This window comes from Phyllobates terribilis, unplaced genomic scaffold, assembly GCF_046119375.1.
Source record: "Phyllobates terribilis strain yellow unplaced genomic scaffold, ASM4611937v1 Scaffold_8__6_contigs__length_399053987, whole genome shotgun sequence".
Taxonomy (NCBI): domain Eukaryota; kingdom Metazoa; phylum Chordata; class Amphibia; order Anura; family Dendrobatidae; genus Phyllobates; species Phyllobates terribilis.
In genome coordinates, this window is record NW_027362768.1 from 344,405,928 (window position 1) to 344,419,248 (window position 13,321).

Consider the following 13,321-nt stretch of genomic DNA (forward strand, 5'->3'; position numbering starts at 1 on the left):
ACCTCATCCATCCTGCATTCAATACGGTGTTGTCGTCCTGTCCCCTTTGCAGAAAAGCAGTCCCAAAGAATGATGTTTCCCCCACCATGCTTCACGGTTGGGACGGTGTTCTTGGGTTGTACTCATCCTTCTTCGTCCAAACACGGCAAGTGGAGTTGATACCAAAAAGTTCTATTTTGGTCTCATCTGACCACATAACCTTCTCCCACACCTCCTCTGGATCATAAAGATGGTCATTCGCGAACTTCAAATGGGCCTGGTGTGAGCTGGGGGACCTTGCTTGCCCTGCAGGATTTTAATCCATGATGGCATAGTGTGTTACTAATGATAATGTTTGAGACTGTGGTCTCAGCTTGCTTCAGGTCCTTGACCAGGTCCTCCCGTTTAGTTCTGGGCCGATTCCTGACCTTTCTCATAATCATCCTTACCCCACGAGGTGAGATCTCACATGGAGCCCCAGACCGAGGAAGATTGACAGTCATCGTGTGTTTCTTCCATTTTCTAATAATTGTGCCAACAGTTGTTGTCTTCTCACCAAGCTGCTTGCCTATTGTCTTATAGCCCATGCCAGCTTTGTGCAGTTCTACAATTTTGTCCCTGGTGTCCTTAGACAGTTCTTTGGTTTTGGTCATGGTGGAGAGGTTGGAGTGTTATTGAGTGTGTGGACAGGTGTCTTTTATACAGGTAATGAGTTCAAACAGGTGCAATTAATACAGGTAATGAGTGCAGAGTAGGAGGGCTTCTTAAAGAAAAACTAACAGGTCTGGGAGAGCCAGAATTCTTGCAGGTTGGTAGGTGATCAAATACTTATTTCATGCCATAAAATGCAATTTAATTATGTAAAAATCATACAATGTGATTTTCTGTTTTTTATTTTTAGATTCTGTCTCTCACAGTGTAGTGAAGTGTATCTACAATAAAAATTACACACCTCTCCATTCTTTGTAGTTGGGAAAACTTGCAAAATCGGCAGTGTATCAAATACTTAAGTTTTCTCACTGTCTCACTTATTTTTCTCATATCTCTGGATATGGCACTACACTATATATGCTCATACAACACATATTATTTACACCCTGAATGACATGTACTTAATTATATATCATGCACATTATATAAAATCATATATTTATACTTTTTTTGTAATTATTTTCATAAATTAATAGATGTAAACATAAAAGCAACCCAGATGGGACTTGAACCCACAATCTCCAGCTCCGGAGGCTGACGCCTTATCCATTAGGCCACTGGGCCTCTATACTACTCACTTTACAGCCTTTCATTGTCATGATTCCTTCCCCTTTTTCTTTGAAGTCCTTGTTTTTGGTAATCACAGAGCGGCAAATACTGCAGGTCACATCCTAACAATGGGGCACAGAAGTGTGGATGGAGCGGACAATGGCATAAGCTCGTTTGTCATATTTATAAACCTTCAGCATTATTTACCTATTTTATTCTAGTTTTTAACTTGGGGTTTGGTGTAATTGACCGTTACTATGGACCATCACACTTATGTCGTACTACTCATTTATTTCACTGCTGTCTTCTTATCTGGTCCAGCTCACCATTTTCCAAGTAAATTAGTAGATCAGGTATGACTACCCACATTATAGCCCAATCTGATGCCTAAAAGGCTACGTTCCCACAATGAGATTTTGGTGAGTTTTTGATCTTGCAAGTTTTCTGCACCCATTAAGTAAAATAGTTTTTTGTTTTTTTTTAAATATGCAACATAAAAAAACTTAGCAAAAAATCATCATGGGAATGTAGGTTAATGGGGTGAGATAAAGGAAAAAGGATTTAGTAGGGTATGTGGATGCCATAGAGTAGGGTTATCCAGGATCCCCCTCTATGAGCCAACTGGAAAAGGAGGCAACGCTGTAAAAAATGTAGCACTGTCATGTATTATAGCATCATCCATCTAATCAGGATCTGTAACTTGTCATAAATATGTATTTTTTTGCCTGGTGTAAATGCCGCTGTTCTCCTGAATCCGGCGATGTTTTTCTTTTGTTCCTGTGCCTCTTCGTTCCTGAGATATGACCCCCTCTTCCCTGTATGTGAATTTAGTCTTTTTAGCCAAGTGGGCCTGGTCCTCAACGCTTCTCTTCTTGAGGACCACGCCCACTTGGCCAATAAGATTAGACTTATATACAGGGAAGAGGAGGCCATATCTCAGGAACGGAGAGGCGCAGGAACAAAAGAAAACCATCGCCGGATTCAGGAGAACAGCGGCATTTATACCGGGTTAAAAAACAACATATTCCTGGCAAGTGCTAGGTCCCCTTTAAGTACTATGTGATACTGCATTTCCTCTCCTCCTCGCGCCAGCACCTCTGCGAGTGGCATCAGAATAAGTAGGTTTGTTTCCTTTGATTATAAGTGGCACTGGGGGTCTCTTATCCCCAGTTCACTCATTGGAACATCATTCCCATTCCTTAAATTAGCATTTACATGGGGAAGTCTATGACCTGTTGTCAACAGATTCCAGAAGCAACCATTGCTTCAGATTTTTCCCTATGCAGCAGAGCCACATTCAGGAACTAAACTGATACAAATTATACAAAGAGATCAATGTTTCCCAGAAATATGTATCAAAATGTAAAAAAACAAACAAACACAAGTGTGAACTCAGCTGCAAAGTGCAACATTTATTCCTGTGCTTCTATGTTTTTACAGACACCCAGAAGAACAATTTCCTGCAATTGCATTTGCACTTTAAAGGGCCCCCTACAATGACAACCAGAACCCCCCCCCCCAACCCATCAAAGCAATATCACAAGTTGCAGGTGTCCTATTACCATTTTTTGCAAACAATAGGTAGTGAAAAAATAATAACATTTCCAAATATAAGTAAATAAATAAAAGATGGCGAATGCGGCATATGTAAGTATGGGACCAAATGAATAAATAATATAATAAATATAAAAACAAATATAGAATTGATTTTTGGTAGGAGGTTACCAGGAATTGGATGACTTTCACAGCGTCTTCTGGATTACGCTTCGTTTGTATTTTAAGATGAAGATGACACATCATTTAATTTAATCATCTGTCATCTGAATCCTAAAATACAAATGAAGCCAATTAGCAGCAGATGTAAGCTAATAATCTACAGGCATAAAAAATAGTGAAATGTCAGGCTCTGCAGTGACTGCTGCTCTTCTCTGGCTGCTTCTGCAGTAAAGATTTAACCATTTCAGTGCTAGTTCCTGTAGAAGATTACCTAATTTAAAGTGGACCTGTGTTTTGAGTAGACTTTTCAGAATAAGTCGTCCTGTGTGTGTACATGAGGAATAACAATATTTTTGACCATTATATGACTAGTATTCTGCATTTTTTTCACCATTTTTTTCCTTTTCAGGCTCCATCTTTAATTTTCATTAGCCCCTGAGCTAGTGGGTGGAGACTAGCTGCTATGATGTGTCCCATATATACTACACACATGCATAAGGGATTCATGCTCTCCTGTCTCTATGTAGTACAGGAGACGCAGTACGTGAGACATTATACAGCAGTACTGAGCAGGCAAGCTGTGAATCCAGCATTCAGGGGTGAGATAATCACTTACTGAAAGCAGTATAGAGGACATTAAACAATACCATTGAGCAGTGTAGCTGTGAATCCTGCACTGGGGTGACGCAATCATTTACTGGAAACCAGAATAAAGGACATTATACTGTAGTATTGAGCAGTGCTGCTGTGAATTCAGCACTTCCATTAGATAAACACATACTAGAAAGAAGCAGCATGGTGGATATGACATAGCACGACTGAGCAGTATATTGTGAGTCTTTCCATAAGTACATGACAAGGCTTCAAGGAGGGAATCAGACAACATGGTTCTACTGGGGTGCACTAGATAGTTGCAGGTGGGTGGGGATATCACTTAATAAAAACAGTATAGAGGACACTATACAACTGTATTGAGCAGTGCACCTGTGAATCCAGCATTGGGGGGTGAGATAAGCATAGAGGACATTGTACAGCAGTATTGAGCACTGCTGCTGTTAATCCAGCCTTGCCATGAGAGAGATACATGCTAGAAAGAAACAGCATAGCGGATATTACACAGCAGGACTGAGCAGTATGTCTGTCTCTTTCCATAAGTACATGACAAGGCTTCAAGGAGGGACTCAGACAACATGGTTCTGCTGGGGTGCACTAGATAGCTAATGGTTGAAAATGGGAGGGGATATCTGAAAGCAGTATAAAGGACATTATACTGCAGTATTGAGCAGTGGAGCTGTGAATCCAGCATTGGGGAGTGAGATAATCACTTACTGAAAAGCAGCACCGAGGACATTGTACAGCAGTATTGAGCAGTGCTGCTGTGAATCCAGCAGTGGGGTAAGGTAATCACTTACTGGAAAGCAGCATAGAGAACATTATACAGCAGTATTGGGCAGTGCTGCTGTGAATCCAGCTCTACCATGAGATTATCACATACTAGAACGAAGCAGCATGGTGGAGGATATTATACAGCAGGACTGAGCAGTATATTGTGTCTTTTCATAAGTACATGACAAGACTTCAAGGTGGGGGGCAGACAACTTGGTTCTGCTGGGGTGCAGAAGATAACTAAGGTTGCAGGTGGGAGGCAATGCGTTACCATCTTGTGCTGATAGCAAGTTCATTCATTGTGCATAGACTTTGTCCCAGCCACAAACGCCCCTAAACTACCCTGAGTTTTATGCAAATCTGCATAAGCTCTGTGTCTCTTTGCAGTCCCATTCACTGGAGTTCTAAGAGATTTACAGTGCATCATGGGGGTAGTGCTAACAGGTTCCTCATATGTGCCAATTTTGCTGGTATGTCCTGGAGGTTCTTGGAAAAAGTGCAGACCTCCAGACTTTTGGAAGAGTTGGCAAATCAACTGAGCGCCCACCAATGCCTCGTGAAAATGTTGGATCCTCAACTGGAGCCCAGGGTTTAAATTGCACATTTGTTGTGGGGATCAGGATTGGAGAGGTGTGTGGATGGCTATGGGTACAAATGAGGTCCCTCTTAGCAGTATTTACCACGAGCCACAATTGATTCAGGTTAGGGCAAGTACATTTGCCATAAACCCCTAACAAGCCTCTATGGAATGAAATAATGCCATCAACACTGCAGGCGACTTTGCTGCTCTTAGTGGTTAAATGTGGTACTGCATGTCAATCAAAAATTTGTCATGATGTTTCTGAAACCATTAAAAACACTTAAATATAGAGAAGCAAAGTAAATGCACTTAAAACTTTACTCTAAGCAAAGGTCTTCTGCACTTGATCCCAGCATTTAGCTCCCATCCTTTTCCTGTCTGAGGACTTCCCTGGCACTAAACAGGTGTTACTCTGTTACAGGAAAAGGAAAGCCGGGATAGATTTCCTCTACGAGGTTATAGCAGTCTCAGACTTACTCCCAGAATGCTTCATGGCAAAATTAGATGATGACAACCATGTATGAGTAATAAAATACGCAGCGTGAAGTGTGATGGGACTACAGATCTCAGCATGGTCTTCCTTTTGCTCAGCAATGTAGATATCTGGCATACAGGATCTATGCCGGGTCTTTCTTTGTGTTCTTATTGAGTTTTATATTTTACTGGCTGTCAGTAAACTTACTGTCATTGGTCTTATTAGAACTCGACCTATGAAAGTAATATACAAATGGCTATAACTTTAAAAGACAAGAAAGAGGGACATGTACTGCGAAGAGCGCTAAACCAGAACCCAACCTCGCTCAGTACTTTATATGCACCAACATAGAAATATTCTGCTAGTGAAGCCCATTCGTGTTCCCACACAGTATGATTCCCCACAGTCCCCCACACAGTATGATACCCCCCACACAGTTTGTTGCCCCCACAGTTTTATGCTCCTATACACAGTATAATGACCCCACATCCACCACACACAGTATGATGCCCTCAGTATCTCCTACACATAGTGTGATGCCCCTACAGTCACCCACACACAGTTTGATGCCCCCAAATCTCTCCACATACAGTATGATGCCCACAAAGCCCCCCAAAGTATGATGCCCCCCATAGCCCCCCCACACATAGTATGATTCCTCCATAGTGAATTTCAAACCCTATAACACTGAGTATTGCGCCCCCAAAGCCCCGCACACACAGTATGATGCCCCCAAAGCTCCTCCAGACGGTATGATGCCCCCAAATTTCTCCGCACACAGTATGATGTCCAAAAAGTCCCCTAACACAGTATGATGCTTGTAAAACACCCCTCCACACAGTATGATTCCCCACAGTCCCCCACACAGTATGATACCCCCCACACAGTTTGTTGCCCCAGTTTATGCTCCTTTACACAGTATGATGCCTCCACATCCACCACACACAGTATGCTTGATGCCCTCAATATCTCCTACACATAGTGTGATGTCCCTACAGTCACCCACACACAGTATGATGCCCACAAAGCCCCACTACACAGTATGATTCCCCCACAACTCCCCACACAGTTATATGCCCTACACACAGTATGATGCCCCCACAGGTGCCACACAGAGTATGATGTCCTCAGTACCTACTACACATAGTGTGATGCCCCTACAGTCACCCACACACAGTAGGATGCCCTCACAGCCCTCAGCATACTATGTTGCCTCCCACAGTCCCCCCCTCCACACACAGTGTGATGCCCCCACACAAGCATCCTATTTGCCTGTGTGTATGGCCACATCTCTGCTCCAGAGTGTAGACCCCAGATTAACCACAGACACAATTATTGATCTATTTTATACTAATTTGGGGATATTTTATGATCCGCCTTGGTCGCCAGCGCGGATGTGAATAATTTAAAATGCTCTCACCAAATAATGTATTCCTAATCTAATCATCTGTTTCTTCAGAAATAGCAGCGACTGGACAGACAATGGCCAGAAAATAGGAATTCAGATGAACCCGCTGTACATCATCACACTGAATATTCTGCCGGGTTGAGATAAGTGGAGGATCCGGCTGCAGAGGAGACGCAATCTGAATGCCTCATAAACCTGCATATAGGTACTGTCTAGAATACAAAGACCCGTGCTTGCATCATAATATGCAGCATTTAAAGGGGAACTCCGGAAATAATATCACTCTGGCAAGTCTGCCTTGGCAAGTCTGCTTCAGGGATGCGGCACTGGAACGGCCCATATAATCAACGTCGATAAAAAAATAATAATAAAATGGCGGAATTGCTGTTTTTTTGGCAACTTCACCTCCCTAAGAAATTGAATAAAAAGAGATCAGAAAGTCGTATGGACCCTATGATGATGAAAACTACAGCTCGTGCTCCAAAAAAGCAAAAAAATAAAATAAAAAAAAAGTTCTAGCTCTTAAAAGGTGAAAACTGTCGCCCAAGGCCGGCATTCCAATATAGTTATCCACAAACAATTCATTAAGGGGTTAAGTGACTGCTTACTATTCACACACAGGAGAACTGACAAGTCCAGTTTGGGACTTTTTCCTGGAATTTTTTATTTTATTTATTTTTTAGACTTTTTTTTTTTTAATTTTGATGGTTTTAGAATAATTTTATATTATGATTTTATTACATTTGCGCTTTACAATTGTGACAATAACAGTAATCAATAAGTGAAGAATCACTGCATGAACAGAACTTTTAAAAAAGTTTTTTTTTTCTTATACACAAATAATGGAAAAGCATTTTCCATAGGGGAAGCAGCACCACCTAGCTTCTAAAATAAGGAATTACCATTTTCAACAATTATGGGGTATTCCCATCTTACTAAGAGATGTCATTGTTTTATCATCTGTGGGGGCATGAACTGTGACTTCCCTACTTTGTGTGAGAATTCACAGGCCATGTATGTACACAGTGACTCCATCAGCAGAATAGTGAGTGCATCTCTGGGGTATAATACAGGATGTAACTCAGGATCAGTACAGGATCAGTAATGCAATGTATGTACACAGTGACTGCACCAGCAGAATAATGAGTGCAGCTCTGGAGTATAATACAGGATGTAACTCAGGATCAGTACAGGATCAGTAATGCAATGTATGTACACAGTGACTCCACCAGCAGAATAGTGAGTGCAGCTCTGGAGTATAATACAGGATGTAACTCCGGATCAGTACAGGATCAGTACTGTAATGTATGTACACAGTGACTGCACCAGTAGAATAGTGAGTGCAGCTCTGGGGTATAATACAGGATGTAACTCAGGATCAGTACAGGATCAGTAATGTAATGTATGTACACAGTGACTGCACCAGCAGAATAGTGAGTGCAGCTCTGGGGTATAATACAGGATGTAACTCAGGATCAGTAATTTAATGTATGTACACAGTGACCCAACATTTCCAGTAGTGTTTAAAGCTGTCCCTCCACATTTACTATAACAATCTGGGCAGCATACGTATAAGATATTGTGTGATTTGATGATAAGACCTGTTGCTTTCTGAATTCTACGGAATGAAAAGATTTACTTTAGAATGGCATTATTTGTAAGACCCCAGTCACATGCACTATATATACTGTATCAGTATATACACTCTGCAGATGAGCTGCCTGGCTGCTTTGGCAGTTGCTTCTTCACGTCTATTGGTAAATCCCGGGTCTGCTCTTGTAGACAGCTGGTCGACTGAGTTATGAGAGCTCCTGGGAGCCCCAGCACACAAGAGGCGTCCATGGGGAGAGGATCAGACACTGATTTATTGATACGAGAATTTCATTTTCTGCTTAGCAAATCTCTAGGAGTCAGAACCGAGCAATTCTCATTTATCTCATTCTGTAGAGAGCGAAGTGGATAGAGAGCTCTCAACTGTTATTCTGCAATATTCTCAAGGTGTAAAATAATTCTGTGCAGAAAATGCATATATTACACCAGCAGAAATTAATGAGTGAAGTTGTTTTTTGGTTTAAAATTCTATGCTAATTATTTTCTTAATATATCGTTAGTGGGCAGAGCTTTTCTTTCTGAATACAGAACTGCAAACCTTATGCAAAGATATTGATTAAAAAAAAAATTCTTGCTGCCTGTAGTCACCACTAGGGGGAGCTTATGAGATTACTGCATTATGTGCTATTATTAAAGTCAATGTATAATACTGTGAAATAAGCTCCCCCTAGTGGTGACTGTAGGTAGTTAGCATATTGTAAAGGGAATGTCACCAGATTTATTGCCCTATTGGGGGGCGGGGCACCATAAAATTCTGATTACAGTGGTGTGTTACTTGTCCATGTTGTGTCTTGTTTAGAATCTTGGCCCCTTTAAGAGCGCCACAATCAGACACCCAATATGTTGACTTCAGTTCTTTTGATCCTAGCAGGGAAAACAAACATAAATCTGCCATCCTTGATCCTTGGTTCCTGGCATCAGAAAACACAGAAACTTGGCAAGAAGTGTGGCCAAACCAATCTCTAATCCTTCTACCCAGCTCTTGTGGCAGATTGGCCCTTGTCCTTCCAGCTAAATTTTTTAAGTAAATTGAGAAAAAGTATGGACGGCTTAATTCTTTAATGTTTATCTTTTAACATTTATTTTAAGTTACATACAACCTATTGTTCCTTGATGTCAGCCACTTAAAGGAATTGTCCTATCAGGATCGATGTAAATACTTTTATGTCCAAAAATAACAAAAGTATTCTTGGAGTGATAATTTCACAATAAAGGTATCACTCCAAGAAAAATTTTGTAATTTTTGGACGTAAAAGTATTTACATCGATTTTTCTGGCTAACACGGTACCAGAATATAACTTTGTATTGTACATCCTATCAGGATCCTAATCTATACGCCACAATTGTACATTCCCTTTAGAGTTTTGAGTATTCAGATACTTTGCATTAGGATAGGAGGTTTAATGGGACATTCCCTTTGAAGGGGTCTTCCAGGAATAGAAAAAATATGACTACAGGACTGCTCAGCTACATTGAAAAAAATGAGGCTGAGCAGTAACACTAAAACCATCTTGATAAAGAAAATTTTGCCATAAATATGCAATTTTTTTCCTGCATATAAATCTATTCTTTTATCCAAATGGGCGTGGTCATAAATGCTTCCTCATGGGTGTTGTATTGATGACCACGCCCACTAGAAGTACATACTGAGAAGAGGAGGCCATATCTCAGGAACGAAGAGGCGCAGAAACAAAAGAAAAACATCGCCGGATTCAGGAGAACAGCGGCATTTACACCAGGTAAAAAAAATCATCTTAATGGCAAGTGACAAATTCTCTTTAAGGCAGGGTATAGGTTCCTGTAATGTTCTCCTTTGCATCAGGAAATTCAAAAAGTCTCTGCCCTTTATCTGAATACCTTAGATACATGCACTTCTGCACTATACAAGCAGCTCATTTGACACGTTGTATGTCTTTTAATCAAATAAATACAAATCTCGCAAAATTCCTTTAATCCGGCATCGATGGTGTCAAATTTTATATTTTCTAGATTATCAAATCATAGAAAACAATATGTAAAAATACACAAAATCTGCTGTTATTTCCTATTGCGTTTGCTCTGCTCAGTCTTCTGCTTCTGATCTGGCGCGTTTCACTTTATGCAGCAGTTTTGTACTGCATTATCAGAATTTCTGGATTATCAAATGCCGGATTAAAGAAATTTAGCTGTTAATAATATATTTAAAAAAAATTTTTAATGTGATATATTGTTAATATTTGTGTATTAGGTTTTTATTTTTGTTCATGATCTTCATGATTTTTGCAGCTGAGAAAGAAAATTCTAGAAATTTATGACGACGTTTCCAATGTTCCTGATTGTAGCAATGTGTGACTTATCCCAGACAGCTGCTGGGCGCCATATGCGAGCGCTTTGTGTTCTGTGGGGATATTCCGCCGTTCATTCAACCATCCCTACAATTGCATATGTCTATACCATATGCTGCGTATCTTTTATTAATATGTTCCGAGTCAGAAGCGTTTCCCAGGATTTATACAGGAAGACGGGAAGGAGGGGGGGGGTGAGGATTAGGAAGAAAACAAAACGCACTCAAACAACGTCTTCATCACTGCAGATCTCCACGGAATTACCAACCCGACAGGATATCCTGAGTAACAAACAATACAATAAAAAAAAAAATAGTTAAGAGACGCGTTTCGCGTCACAGGTCGAATTCGCGAAACGCGACGATAAAAGAATTGGACGCCTTCTGTTTGCTTGGCATTTAAGCCCTGAACTAAAACTAATGAGATAAAATGCTCTTCTAAGCAGAGGGAAGCCATTGTTGTGCGGGAAGACATCAGGCCCTTTGATTCTATGCTGAGTGACAGGTACCTGCTGTGCTGCGCAGACAGTCTGTGTCTGCCCTTTAATAGGTATAATGGTCTGTTGGATTAAAGTACAAGTGAAAATAATACACTGGAGAGTAGGAAAAAAAAACGTCCATCAGTCCCAGAGCTCATCTAAAACAATCGCTCGGATTCCTAGAGACGCAACACTTTGTTTCTTAAGATCTGTAAATCTTCCATATACTCATCTCACACGGGATGAGGGAAGTTCAGAGTAAGTAGGGCACGTCAGATCACGAGGCACGAAAACAGCAAAAGAAAATGTGTAATTCACTTAAATGACGGTCGTCCAAATGTCAACAGGAAAAGGCCTATTGTTTAAATCAGCTTTTTTATGTTACTTTTTTTTAGTTTTATAACTTTTTCCCCTTATTTCAAATTTTAAATACCTCTTACTATATTAAAAAGTACAATAAAAAACGTATACACTGGCCACTAGATCTAATAGACCAGACTCACACTACATGTTTTGTACACATGCCTTTTCAGTAGTCTCATCATCACTAAAGGCCCCGTCACACATAACGAGATCGCTAGCGAGATCGCTGATGAGTCACGTTTTGGTGACGCAATAGTGATCTCACTAGCGATCTCGTTATGTCTGACAGGTAGCAACGATCAGGCCCCTGCTGTGAGATCGCTGATCGTTACAAAGCTTCCTGGACCATCCCTGGGTCGTCGCGCTCCCGCTGGGCAGTGTGCATCGCTGTATTTGACACCTTGTCAACGACCTCGCTAGCGATTCAGAACTAAGACACATTGAGGTGCATGAATTGGACTTTTCTGCGTTCATCGTCCCTGATTGGTGGTCGCTACTGCGTCCTTGTTTTTTCAGATCCCACCAGCGTTCTCCGGCTGTGACTCCACTTTGAACAAATCAGACATCTTTAGCGAAGTAGGTATTGTTTGGGGTCTCAAATGAGTTTCCATTTTTAATTCATTTATAGGACATCTACCAATTATCTGCTATCATTGCTCTTCAGGGAGGGAGGGAGGGCTTGGCTTCTATCTGTATATATATGCTTTTGCATGGGCAGATATTTTAGGGGTCTCGTGCACACACACCCACACAGCACGTTTTCGGACACGCTGTCGTGGCCAACCGCTTCAGAGTTTTTCATACTCCAATTAACATGAAGCTTAAATCAATAGACTCTGTTCTTTTGGCCTGTTGCACGCTTCAAAACTTTCTTCGTCGACGTGATGCAATTACGTACTGTCCGCCTGGCTTTGTGGACTCTGTGGACCGAGCCAATGGGGAAGTGGAGCTCGGTGAATAGCGTGCAAACAATCCTGCAATTGCAGGCCTTCAACCAGTGGGACATGGCAGAAACACCCATGATGCGAAGACCTGCCGCGACAACTGCTGCCAGTATTTTAACGGTCCTGGTGCCCCGTCACACATAACGAGATCGCTAACGAGATCGCTATTGAAGCCAAGCCCTCCCTCCCTGAAGAGCAATGATAGCAGATAATTGGTAGATGTCCTATAAATGAATTAAAAATGGAAACTCATTTGAGACACCAAACAATACCTACTTCGCTAAAGATGTCTGATTTGTTCAAAGTGGAGTCACAGCCGGAGAACGCTGGTGGGATCTGAAAAAACAAGGACGCAGTAGCGACCACCAATCAGGGACGATGAACGCAGAAAAGTCCAATTTATGCACCTCAATGTGTCTCAGTTCTGAATCGCTAGCGAGGTCGTTGACAAGGTGTCAAATACAGCGATGCACACTGCCCAGCGGGAGCGCAACGACCCAGGAATGGTCCAGGAAGCTTTGTAACGATCAGCGATCTCACAGCAGGGGCCTGATCGTTGCTACCTGTCAGACATAACGATCTCGCTAGCGAGATCGTTATGTGTGACGGGGCCTTAACAGGATTTTGACCAAAGATAACACCTCCTCCTCTACAATGACTGATAGCACCTTTATATACAGGAGATAACACAGGATCCACCATTCACAATAGGTGATGTCAAAGCTCACCTCCTCGTCCTCCTGTACAATGACTGATAATACCTGTATAATCAGCTGATACCACAGGACCCACCATT

The 13,321-nt window shown here is 41.5% G+C and overlaps 1 protein-coding gene and 1 non-coding gene across 2 annotated transcripts in view; both read right to left on the minus strand.

Moving 5' to 3' along the window:
- The window catches only part of FRMD4B (FERM domain containing 4B), a 257,085-nt gene that overhangs the window by 206,414 nt on the left and 37,350 nt on the right, over positions 1-13,321 (minus strand). The gene's annotated exons all lie outside the window — the stretch shown is intronic.
- Positions 1,182-1,254, minus strand: TRNAR-CCG (transfer RNA arginine (anticodon CCG)). The gene has a single exon. It is a non-coding gene; the product is annotated as a tRNA-Arg (tRNA).